This window comes from Rosa chinensis, chromosome 5 (genome assembly GCF_002994745.2).
Source record: "Rosa chinensis cultivar Old Blush chromosome 5, RchiOBHm-V2, whole genome shotgun sequence".
NCBI lineage: Eukaryota > Viridiplantae > Streptophyta > Magnoliopsida > Rosales > Rosaceae > Rosa > Rosa chinensis.
In genome coordinates, this window is record NC_037092.1 from 12,452,755 (window position 1) to 12,465,060 (window position 12,306).

The 12,306-nt window shown below is 36.4% G+C and overlaps 3 long non-coding RNA genes across 6 annotated transcripts; all 3 read right to left on the bottom strand.

Moving 5' to 3' along the window:
* Positions 1 to 760: 760 nt before the first annotated feature.
* Positions 761 to 3,305, bottom strand: LOC112166498. The gene is made up of 4 exons (XR_002923292.2): positions 3,145 to 3,305; positions 2,911 to 3,056; positions 1,444 to 1,663; positions 761 to 1,128 (listed from the first exon to the last, which is right to left on the bottom strand). It is a non-coding gene; the product is annotated as an uncharacterized LOC112166498 (long non-coding RNA).
* A 2,328-nt stretch (positions 3,306 to 5,633) lies between these two features.
* On the bottom strand, positions 5,634 to 6,259 carry LOC121049543. The gene is made up of 3 exons (XR_005800686.1): positions 6,134 to 6,259; positions 5,820 to 6,034; positions 5,634 to 5,696 (listed from the first exon to the last, which is right to left on the bottom strand). It is a non-coding gene; the product is annotated as an uncharacterized LOC121049543 (long non-coding RNA).
* A 233-nt stretch (positions 6,260 to 6,492) lies between these two features.
* LOC112202642 lies at positions 6,493 to 8,228 on the bottom strand. 4 transcript variants are annotated; one of them, XR_005800685.1, is made up of 5 exons: positions 7,993 to 8,228; positions 7,693 to 7,793; positions 7,334 to 7,533; positions 7,099 to 7,187; positions 6,511 to 6,531 (listed from the first exon to the last, which is right to left on the bottom strand). It is a non-coding gene; the product is annotated as an uncharacterized LOC112202642 (long non-coding RNA). The 4 variants fall into 4 exon arrangements; XR_005800684.1 differs by having other exon boundaries at positions 6,493 to 6,531; positions 7,099 to 7,533; XR_002937504.2 differs by lacking the exon at positions 6,511 to 6,531 and having other exon boundaries at positions 7,041 to 7,187.
* Between the last annotated feature and the right edge of the window lie 4,078 nt (positions 8,229 to 12,306).

Genomic DNA, 12,306 nt, shown 5'->3' on the forward strand with positions numbered 1-12,306 from the left:
TATGCTCAATATGTATTCCCTATATGAGTTCTGAAGTTAGGCAACTGAACTTATATAGAGATTGCAATTATATGCTTGCTTCCAGATTCAAATTTTCTCTGTAATCGTAAGATGTCTGTATTGAGTGTTAGCTTTGGTAGCTTCCTATTGATGAGAAACACTTAGGGAAGTAAGAAAATGATGTAAAATACTGTAAAAACAGTAACGCACATTGATAGTTTCTATTCTCTAGTGTAGTGTATAATTGTGTGGTTAACAATTGATCACATAAGCACCATGTAATTAAGAAAATCTGTATCTAGTGTCAAGAGGAAGGTGAGGAACACTACTAGCAAAACAACAATTACCCACGGATTTTAATCTGTGGGTAATAAGACTTTTACACACGGATATCAGTGTGTGATAGCCTTTACACACAGTACACGCACAGATTGGTGTTACCGTGCGGTTTGGAGGGGGGGTAATGCTCATCTCACACGGATTATGTTGTCCGTGTGCAAAGGTTACGTGGGCCCCACCATAATTCCATAAATATAAATTACCAGAATGGAAAGCAATCCGTGTGAACAACTCTATTTCACACGGATTTCTGTAGCAAATGTATAAACTCTATTTCACACGGATTTCTGTGTGAAATACAATTCATACTGATTTCTGTATCAAAACTTATAACCTTATTGACACGGATTTCCGTGTGAAATCCCTATACTTTTATCTCACACTGATTTCAGTGTGTAATAGTGACAGCATTTAAAAAAAAATTATTTCTGCTAATTAATTTGCAACCTGAAAATAATAATACTTTTATTTCTCTACAATAAACATACTTCAAACATTTACAATGAAATGCTTTACATTAAAGAAGCAAAGAAATTGTATAAGATTTTGCATCCTCTTCAATAAAACCATGAGATTCAATGAGATAATGGAGACTTGGATTATAGACTGCAACCATACCCATGCCTAACCCAGCTCTTCTCTTCAACCAAGGGCCTCCATATCTCAATATATGTAACACACTTTTACTTCTGATTCTCCAACGCTCTGCAATTGGTCCCATGGATTCAACCTCCTTTTGTTGACAAGCTACAGCAAATGGAAAGCATATATACGCTCCAAAGAATCAAGCTACATTTTACGCATTTCAAGAGTCAAGAAATAATTTCAATGGTTAAGAGCAGAGCAACTAAAACCGATTTGAGCAAAACCCCAAACCACATTCAATGCCAAGCTGATCAGCCACAAACAATCAAGAAATCCGTAATTTCAAGAATCCATATATCCCTATATTTCGATACTTCAAACCAGAAATTAAAGCCATATCACAAAAAAACTCACACCAAAGTATAAAATTCACATATGCATGCCCATTACCTAATGAATTAATAGGAACATATACACCAAGAACGTAAAATCACAAACACTTGGTAACAAACAGTATACCTTCTGTTTTAAAGAAACTCTGTCCAAAGATATAATGCTTGTCAGGACGGTATAAAATATTAAGATGTCATAGGGAAATATTGTGTAAGTGGTGAAGGTAGAAATGGAATCCAGGAACAAATCGGCTGCCTTCTTAAAATTTCGAGTGGACATGCAGTACAAGCCTTCATATACCTTCAATCGATTCTTCCTTTCCCAATCACCTCCCTCTTCAAATAAACTGTCAACATAACAGAATGGTTAGATAAATATGTGAATCCAAATAAAATGCACATAGGAGGAATATATACTATGCTGTTCAATGGAATCACAAAATTTCTCTTGCTTTTATGTATAACCAAAACACATAAAGGGACCAGAGAGCAAACCAAGCAAGGGCTTTTGCTCAATGAAAAAAACCCAGTATTGATCATCTCCTACGCAATAAGAGAGGAATGCCGTAACCAAGTAGGATAAGTGGTCAGTTATCAACAGAAATTACTGGGATGAAGAAACAATTAGAACTTGAAGTCATAAGATTAAACCTCAAATTGAAAAATTTAAAATTTTCAAGGACATATGTTCATAATTTATAAGTATTACAGCAAAGTGTCTAAGCAGAAAAATTCTAATAATATTAAATATGCACATAGATGTAAACCAAAGGCTTGATAAGACCCCAGTAGAGGAGCATAATTCAGTTAATCTGCTTCTCGTAGTGAGAAAAGCTTGACATAAGTGGTAGACATGTAAACCATGGTATAAATTCATTAGGATTTGGAAACTCATATGACCTGAAATCATAGTTTAAAAACATACAAGCTTAATCAAATTAATCAACAGCTTATAGAACACCTCACGGACAGGTAGTCGAGGGATACTTATATATCACTCGACTACAAAAATCCTTCATAACGTGTTTGGAGAGGTAATTGAAAATACCAAATATTGTTGGAGTGGTGGGACTTGAAAAAGGGATATAAATTCCCAAGATTTGCAAACTCCCCTGTTTGGAAAACATTTAGACCAAGCTCCGATTTAACTCTCAAATTTCTAACTTCCTTCTTTAGATGCTCAATTTGTTATCGTATCTACTCACAATAAAACAGAGACACCTAAATAAATAAATAAAATGAAAACGTCACCAGATTCTACTCAAATCCCAGAAGAAGAGTATTAAAGGAAAAACAACCACATATGATCCTCTTGAAGTTCAAACATATAGAACTCTCGTGGTTCAATTAACACCATGAACTGGACATTGATTTCATCATTCAAGCTTAAACACATTAAAAAGTCAATGACAACTCTTCCTATATTTCAAAATTGGTTGCAAACAAAGAACTCAAATACGAGACTAGAATTACAATTACATAACCAAAATTTCTCATACCCATATAAGATGCAGATGATACCAAACACCATTGATACCCACTTCAGCACATAGTACCCAAAAATCCCAAAAAAAACTTTATTTACAGAGCTTACCTTCACTTTGTTGGGTTCCAATAGAAATCGTACTCCAGATTCCCCGACGCCTCATCCGTCATCGTTTCGGTGTGGAACTCTTCTCGCCTTCCTTCGCTAGAAGCCACAGAGACCAGAGTGACCAGCGACTTGTCTGATTATTGGCTCTGAAGGAATTCAGAAAAAAAAAAAAAAACTGTCATATCAGAAACAAGCCCCAATTGAGTTTGGGAGAGATGAGAGAGAAGTACTCACCCGATGATGGGCTCACCTGATGACCGGATTATTGGCATCGGCCTTTTCATCAATGAGTGGGGATGAAGAGAAGAAGAGGAATGAGAGATGAAGGGAGAGATCTGGGTTTGCGGTTTGGTTTCAGTTTTTCCAAAAGAATGTTAAGTAAGGTGGGAAATTAGAATTTAGCTGAAAAGGGTGAGCGGGATTCTAAATTATAAGTAGAATTCTCACGGAAATCCGTGTGAAATACATATACAATTGTAACTGATATCCGTGTATATTTACTTCGGTATCTAATAACTATCATGTTAATTGTCATTCGATTGTTTACACAGAATTCTGTCTCTAATAGAGTTTTTCACACGGAATTCTGTAGCTAATGGTTCTTTTCACACGGATTTCCGTGTTAACATTTCACACAGATATCTGTGTCTATTACTCATTTCACACAGATGTCTGTGCCAAAAACCGGTCAACCCTTTAAACGCTTCTACTTCCCTAAGGGGAGCCGACCCTTGAGGAGATAAAATTTCAGAAATTTTTACATTAGTTGATATAGCTTCTACCCATGAGAGCATGAGAGTTTACAGATCAAAAAAATAAGTTATGAGTGAGCGGTTATAAGCATATTAGTTTTATGTAGTATTTAAAGTATAGGGTTGACCTACTAGATCGAAACCCAAACGACGACAAAAATAGCTGAAATTTTGAACATAACCATTTATTCTTATCATGATAACATCCTATGGTCGATTTTAATAAAGTCTATTTCCTACGCATTGTTGCTTATGGAAGGTATACTTTTCATTACAACTAATAAACTAGTTATACCACATTAGTAGACATATAAGAATTTTGTGCAATCCAAAAAATAAAAATTGAAAATTGATAAATTTGACATTTACCCATCTATTTATAGCGTATTAATAGGTACGGTGTAAAAAAATTAACTCAATCCGCCGTTATTTCAATATCAAATAAGTGATCAACCTTATATACACCTATACTTTTTCACACGGAATTTTGTAGCTAATTGTTCTTTGCACACGGATATCCGTGTGAAAAGGTTTTAATTTTTACACAGACATCAGTTACTGTTGTTTATTCACACGGATTTCTGTGTGTAGTCTCCTTTTTCACATGGAATTCTGTAGCTCATTGTTCTTTTCACACGGATTTCTGTGTTAACATTTCACACAGATATCCATGTGTATTACTCATTTCACACAGATGTCTGTACCAAAAACCGGTCAACCCTTTAAACGCTTCTACTTCCTTAAGGGGAGCCGACCCTTGAGGAGATAAAATTTCAGAAATTTTTACATTAGTTGATATAGCTTCTACCCATGAGAGCATGAGAGTTTACAGATCAAAAAAATAAGTTACGAGTGAGCGGTGATGAGCATATTAGTTTTATGTAGTATTTACAGTTTAGGGTTAACCTACTAGATCGAAACCCAAACGATGACGAAAATAGCTGAAATTTTGAACACAACCATTTATTCTTATCATGATAACAACCTACGGTCGATTTTGATAAAGTCTATTTCCTACGCATTGTTGCTTATGGAATGTATACTTTTCATTATAACTAATAAACTAGTTATACCACATTAGTAGACATATATGAATTTTGTGCCATACATGTGATAAAAATTGAAAATTGATAAATTTGACATTACCCATCTATTTATAGCATATTAATAGGTATGGTGTAAAAAAATTAACTCAATCCGCCGTTCTTTCAATATCAAATAAAGTGGTTAACCTTATATACACCTATACTTCTCTAAGGGGAGTAACACTACCAGAAAAATGGTCTTTTATGGCCAGCAAAGAGCGCCGTAAAAGACATTTTACGGCACACAAAAATGCGCCGTAAATGGACATGTCGTAAAAGACAAAACTCTTTTACGGCGTGTTTCCGAAACGCCGTAAAAGACCTCACCAGCACGCCGTGAAAGACATAAAAGAGCGCCGTAAAAGAGTTTTAGAGATTCTTAATTTCGATTTTCAAATACAAAGAGCGCCGTAAATGATCAAATATGTGCGCCGTAATTGATATCAAAAGCATGCCGTGATTGATCTCAAAAGCACGCCGTAAAAGACAACAATGAACGCCGTAAAAGGGTTTGAGATTTTTTATTTCATTTTGAAATAACAAAGCACGCCGTAATTGATATCAGAAGCACGCCGTAAATGTAGTTGTAGGATATATTTACAGCATGTAATATTTGCACCGATTTTTTTTTCCTGTAAATTTTGTGATACCATTTCAAAATCTATATAAATCTATACAATTTATTGAGATGAAAAGCGAGATTTGTTATATCACATTACAAAATGTGAATTAATATGCCAACAACAATATTGTATAAAAACAACTTAATTAAACCAACAATTTATCATTACCGTCCTAAAATGTAAAACATTCTAGATTAACAAAGAGCATCCTAGATCAAAATCTTGAATCACTATAGCAGTAGCATTGAAGACCCTTCCAAAGACGAACAACCAGAAGTTCATCATCACTGGATAGCTAGCTTTTCAACCCCATGACTGACAATACTCTGAAATAAAAAAAGCAGACGAATCAGTAAAAATAAATTGGAAGCCAATAACCTCCAGGAAATAACATACTCTAAGCATTAATCAACATGTACTTTGAAATCTGCAGGAGAGCAAAAAATCACCTTCAAAAGAACCAACAAGCAACTCAACAGAAGTTTAACAGCAGCAACTAAATAACAGAAATAAAAAAGTTGACATCAGCTACACAAGGCAGATTCCAAACATTCAAGACATGAAAAGTTCTTTTTTTCCGTTCATAAAGTGACAAAGGGGAAAAATCCTATGCACCGAATGCCTCACATAGCCGGCGGGCCTTGTCACAATGGTGATGCAAGACCTATACCAGATGTAAAAAAGATGAGTCAGAAATAGACATCCATTGGAAAAAAGAAGACTGTATTCAGTGCAATACTATGCCTAGACAAGAAATACTTACCAATATAAATCATGGAACTTTTATAAGAATGCAAGGGCTCCGTTTAAGAACCAGCAAAGACTAAGCATCAAATTCTTTGTAAACAGATAACAATGAGAGCTGGAAATTAATAAAAGTAAATCAAAGAACTCATACTCAAATTGAAAGACATAATCAATTCAATAAACAAAGCAGAGGAGAAACTATACCTTTGGATGGGAAGAGTATGAGAGAAGGATATGAACAAGTAGAGAGAGACTTTGGGAAAGGAAGAGATTAAGAAAGAAGCTAAATCATCTGATCAAGATAAATCCTTGAGTAGTGGATAAGAAGAGAGATGGTGATGGACTGAAGTGATAGGAATTGGCAAATACCGAGGAGGAGTTGCACGCAGAGAGTGAAAATAAGAAGAGTAGGAGCTGTTGCATAAAGAGAACAGCAAATGACAGAAAGGAAAGTTGGAATAAAAGAAAATATCCTTCAGTTATACAACTGAAAGGAAAGTAATCATAATTAAAAATAGTAATATATAAAAACAATATCATATATAAGAAATCATAATATATCTTTGAAACTTGGGTCTCCACAATGAAAGCATTAACTTCAACAAAATAGAATACAGAACTTTATGTAAAAAACTAAAACAATCTTTATGAATGACAAGATCGAGTAAATATTAATACAACTACAATGAAATCATTTTTCTTAATGAACTGGTAGAAACCTACAAATTGGCAGACTGAATACCAGCAGGCCCCTGCTTAAATATAAGAAAGAAGACCACCTACAAATTGGCAGATGGGGAAAGCCAAAATAACAACTTCAATAACTCTCTTAAAAGTGAAATTATTGTAGAGTGAGACAATTGGTAAACCCTGCAAATTCCACACTCATTGTCTGCGTGACTCATGTACTATAAAAGTATAAACCACACTGTTTCAAACATGCCAGCCGCTAGTCCTCTAAAGCTAAATGTACAAATTTACCTAAAAACATCAGCAGCTGCCTGAGAATCAGCACCCATTGCAAGTCCAAGATTGGACCTTCTCACCAGAACCAAGAGAAATATAAGCACCTAGAATATGATCACACAAAAAAAAAAAGCCATATGATCCATAGGATAGAATCCATACAAATTAAATTGGGTCTAAATTTCCTTTCAAATGGGTGATTATAAAAACAAAAACAAAAAAAGAAAGATTGGTAATTTATAGGACTCACTATCTTCCCCTGCTTGAACCATTCATCAGAAGGGCTTGGTCCATTTGAATACTTTCATGTCAAAAACTTCCTCAGTTACTAGTACTGAAAAACTTGGAAAGGCCATTTAGCAAATAAAAGAGGTAGTGGAAAAGAGAATAGGCACCTCCACTGAAAGAGAAGCCATCACCCACTTGATAATCAACATCTATGTAATAATCCTACCACAAAAACATGGTAACAAATCAATCAGATGTATAATCACATATCTTAAGGACCCCAAACGCTTGACCACCTCCAAATAACTAAACAGATAGACCAATCAGAAACCCTAACCTATGAAATCAAACCAAACCAAAAGCGAAAGGGAAGGTACTCACCAGCCCCGAGTCGAGTTTGATAGACGGCCCGAGAGCACCGTCAGCGAACAGAAGTCATATCTCCACCGCAGCTTTCTCTATTGCAAAAACTACTTCAACCCCTAAAACCCAAACAAATACAACAAAATTAATCCAAAAACTGAACCATAGAGATAGAGATAGGGAAGCGGCGATGAGATAAAACCTCAAAATCCCTAAAAACCACCAAGTTTGAAGCTTTTGATTGAAAAATTAGATCAGGTAAATACAAACAGCGAAAGATACAGAGAAAGAAAGAGAAAGAGATAGCGGCTGGAGTACCTGAGAGAGGACGGAGAGAGAAGCAATTGATGCATACACGTCCGGCGTTGGAAGCCTCGAAGGGCCGCGCAGAGCAAAGAAGAGAGAGAGACCCCAACTGAATTTGGGAGAGACATATTCACTCACCTAATGACAGGATTATTGGCTTCGGCCTTTAGATCGATGGGATGGCATCGAGCGAGGATGAAGAGAAGAAGAGGAAACGAGACGAGAGATGGAGAGTCTGAAGAGATCCGGGTTTGGCCTGAGTTTTTATCTTTTCAAAAAAAAAAATGTCAGAGTAAAAAGGTTTGGTGGGAAATTAGAATTTAGCTAAAAATGGCTGAGCGGGATTGTTAAGAAACACATCATTTACGGCACACATGAAAAGCACGCCGTAAAAGACAAAAATGGACTTCTTTTACGGCACACAAAAAAACACGCCGTAAATGACTGTCTTTTACGGCGCACACGATATGCACGCCGTAATTTGCGCGTCGTAAAAGACAAGTTTTCTAGTAGTGTAAAACCACGAGGAGATAAACTTTTCAAAATTTTTACATTATTTGGTATACCTCATATTCATGAGAGTATGAGAGCTGACAGATCGAAAAAATAAGTTACGAGTGAGCGGTGATGAGCATATTAGTTTTATGTAGTATTTAAGGTTTAGGGTTGACCTACTAGATCGAAGCCCAAACGACGACAAAAATAGCTGAAATTTTGAACACAACCATTTATTCTTATCATGATAACATCCTACGGTCGATTTTGATAAAGTCTATTTCCTACGCATTGTTGCTTATAGAAGGTATACTTTTCATTATAACTAATAAACTAGTTATACCACATTAGTAGACATATAAGAATTTTGTGCAATCCAAAAAATAAAAATAAAAAATTGATAAATTTGATATTGGTGTTTGGTAATAATGTATTAATAGGTACGGTGTAAAAAAATTAACTCAATCTGCCGTTCTTTCAATATCAAATAAGTGGTTAACCTTATATACACATATACTTTTTCACACGGAATTTTGTAGCTAATTGTTCTTTACACACGGATATCCATGTGAAAAGGTTTTAGTTTTTACACAGACATCAGTTACTGTTGTTTATTCACACGGATTTCTGTGTGTAGTCTCCTTTTTCACACGGAATTCTGTAGCTCATTGTTCTTTTCACACGGATATCTGTGTCAACATTTTCACACGGAAATCCGTGTGTATTACTCATTGCACACAGAAATCTGTATCAAATACTTATTATAAAGGAAATCTGTCCCTCCGTAATTCACATAACAAACAAAAATTAATGATCCCGAAATAAACTAATTTCGGATTTTCACACAGCAATCAGTGTGAATTGATCTGCACACAAATATCCGTGTAAAAATATTTTATCATTTACACAGACATCTGTTACTATTGTTTATTCACACGGATTTCCGTCGATATTGTTATTGTATAAATCACTGTAGGGCTGAATTATGTTCTTTTCACACAGATATCTGTATCAAATACTTATTGTAACGGAAATTCGTCCCTCCATAATTCACATAACATAAAAAATTAATTATTTCGAAATAAACTAATTTATAATACGTACAGAAATCAGTGTGAATTGATTTTCACACAGATATCCGTGTGAAAATGTTTTTGTTTTTACACAGATATCTGTGACTGTTGTTTATGCACACGGATTTCCGTTGATATTGTTATTGTATAAATTATTGTGGGCCCGATTATGCTCATTTCACACGGATTTCTGTTAGTATTTCTATTTCACACGGATTTCTGTGGTTTTTAACTACAGTAAATACGTGTGTATTGTTATTTTGCTAGTAGTGGAAGTTCAGTGGAATAAGTCGGTGGACTTGTTCTATATATATGCATGATGTTGAAGGATGTTGTATTCTAGTGTGCCTCTTCAAACTAGGGTTTGTTTTCTAGAGTTGTAATAGGAGAAGGTTCTAGATTTCCTAGTTATATTCAAATTCTATTACCTTGTATGTACTCTGTAAATCTCTATATAAAGGGCTCCTATTATCAATAATAGAACATACAATTTCTCTCGAATCATATTTTCTTACAACACATTATCAGCACGAGCCCTAAAAACCAAAACCCTAAAACAAAAACCCAAAAACTCTTCTCACCAAAATATGCTGCAAGCCCTAGCCTGAGCTAGCCATGTAGCCCCATGTCTGCTTCCCCTGCAACCCCCGTGCACCCCCGTCCCCTACAACCCACACACCAGCCTGCCATCCCTACAGCCTGGCAGCCCCGCAGTTCTGCTGCTTTGCACACCTGCTGCCACTGCAGCCCTTGCTGCCCCGCGCATCCTACACCGCTGCAAGCTCCGCCCCATCACGCCTGCATCAACACGCGCGTGACTCAAGCCCGAATCAACAAGTAAGTTTTTAAAGATTAAAGTTCCTGCTTTCTTGTCTTTTAAATTTCTTTATTTTCTTCAGGATTTGCAATCTTCCCTTCTCCTCCATCCCACCTTTCTATAACGTGGGTTCGATTATTTAATAAGCGGAATTGTGGGGATTCATGCTATATACTAACTAAGACCGTTCGTTATCGTAGGACTAAGACCGTCCTCAAGCATCGATCTTTGACCATATTAAACATCATTGTTTCAGTCTAATCCAAATAAACTTGGAAATTGATTTCTTGGTAACATAGCTCGAAAATCTTATTATTAGTGATCGTGGAAGTTTTTACTCCAATACTAATGTATTTCTTCTTCTTATTTTCAGGATGTCGAATGAACCAAGACTCGACTTTCCCATGCTTGACTCAACGGGTTCAGAATACCACAGCTGGGTGACTGACATTGAGAACCACCTCACTTCTTTGGGAATATTACCCATAATCTGGCCACCAAACCCGGATCTTGTTTTCGAGCCTACAGCCACTAAGCATGCTCGAGCAGTCATCCTGATGCAACGACATATGGATAAATCACTTCGTTTGGAGTACATGTCGATCAGAGATGCAAGAGAATTATGGGTAGCGCTCAAAGAGCATTCTGGCAATGTCCAAGATTCCCTCCTCCCTGATTTGAAGGTCTAATGGAGCAATCTGCGTGTTGCGGACTTCAAAACTGTTGCTGAATATAATTCAGAAGCTCTTCGCCTCAAATCCATGTTGAGGTTTTGTGGAGCCTATCACAGAGCAAGAGCTAATCAAGAAAACCCTATCCACCTTCCCCGTCTCAGCAATCTTGGTATCAAAGCAATATCGAAACGAATGCAATGCTGGATGGATCACAAGGTTTAATCAGCTTATCAATGTTATGTCTATAGCTAAGAAACATGATAACATACTCGTGAAGAATTATATTTCAAGGCCTGTTGGAACTAAGAGCGTTCATGAGGCGAATTATAATGCACCCAAAGGAGGGCGCAAGGAGCAGAACCTGAAGAATAAGGTACATGATGGACGTATGGGTCCATATAACCGGCCTAACAAGGAAGATAATAGCCAAATTGGAGCGGGTACACGTGGTGGCAACACCACACGTGGGAGAGGTGGTAGTGGCGTCACTGGCCGTGGTGGTGGCGCTAACCCTCCTAGGGAACATCCACAACGTGCACCTCAATTAAAGGGAGGCAACCACAATGACTTGTGTCATCCATGTGGATCAAGTGAGCATTGGTTCAAGCAATGCAAAGCAAGCGAGCAACTAGCAGCAAGATACAAGGCGTACAGGGACCTGAGAGAGCAAGAAGTATACCTTGCAGAAGAAGAAGAAGAATATGGTGAAGATGTCAACCTCACCATAGAGGACTTCAAAGCTGAAGATGGAGTGCACAAAGATGCCACAGACTTTGATTAGATTAGTCCTTTTTATTTTCCAAGTATTATGTAATGGCAATATATTATGCCTTAGTCAATAAATGACATTTTGTATTAACTCTTTCTCACTAGGCTCACCCAATTAATTGTGATGTCTAGGAAATATTTGAACTGAGAGAAGGGTTTTAAAAGAGAGCTTTGCTCCACCAAAATCTCACCTTACCTTACCTGGTCACAACTAAATTGGAGTTACCGAACGGATTGAGTGACTACAATTTGTCTAGGTTTAATTTTTATTTTTGGATTAGACTTTGGTTAAGAAACATTGATGTAATCATTGGCTATTTTTTATTAATAAAGTATCGTTTTATTTAATGTCTTGGACATATTTTAATTCTAAACTTTATTATTTTCAGTATGTTTCCTAGAGAGCTAGAATGCCTCGTGCATAGTGCAACCACACATACTATTTTTCGAAATAGGCAACTTTTTCTATGGATGACCCCTACTCGATCTTCTGTGACTA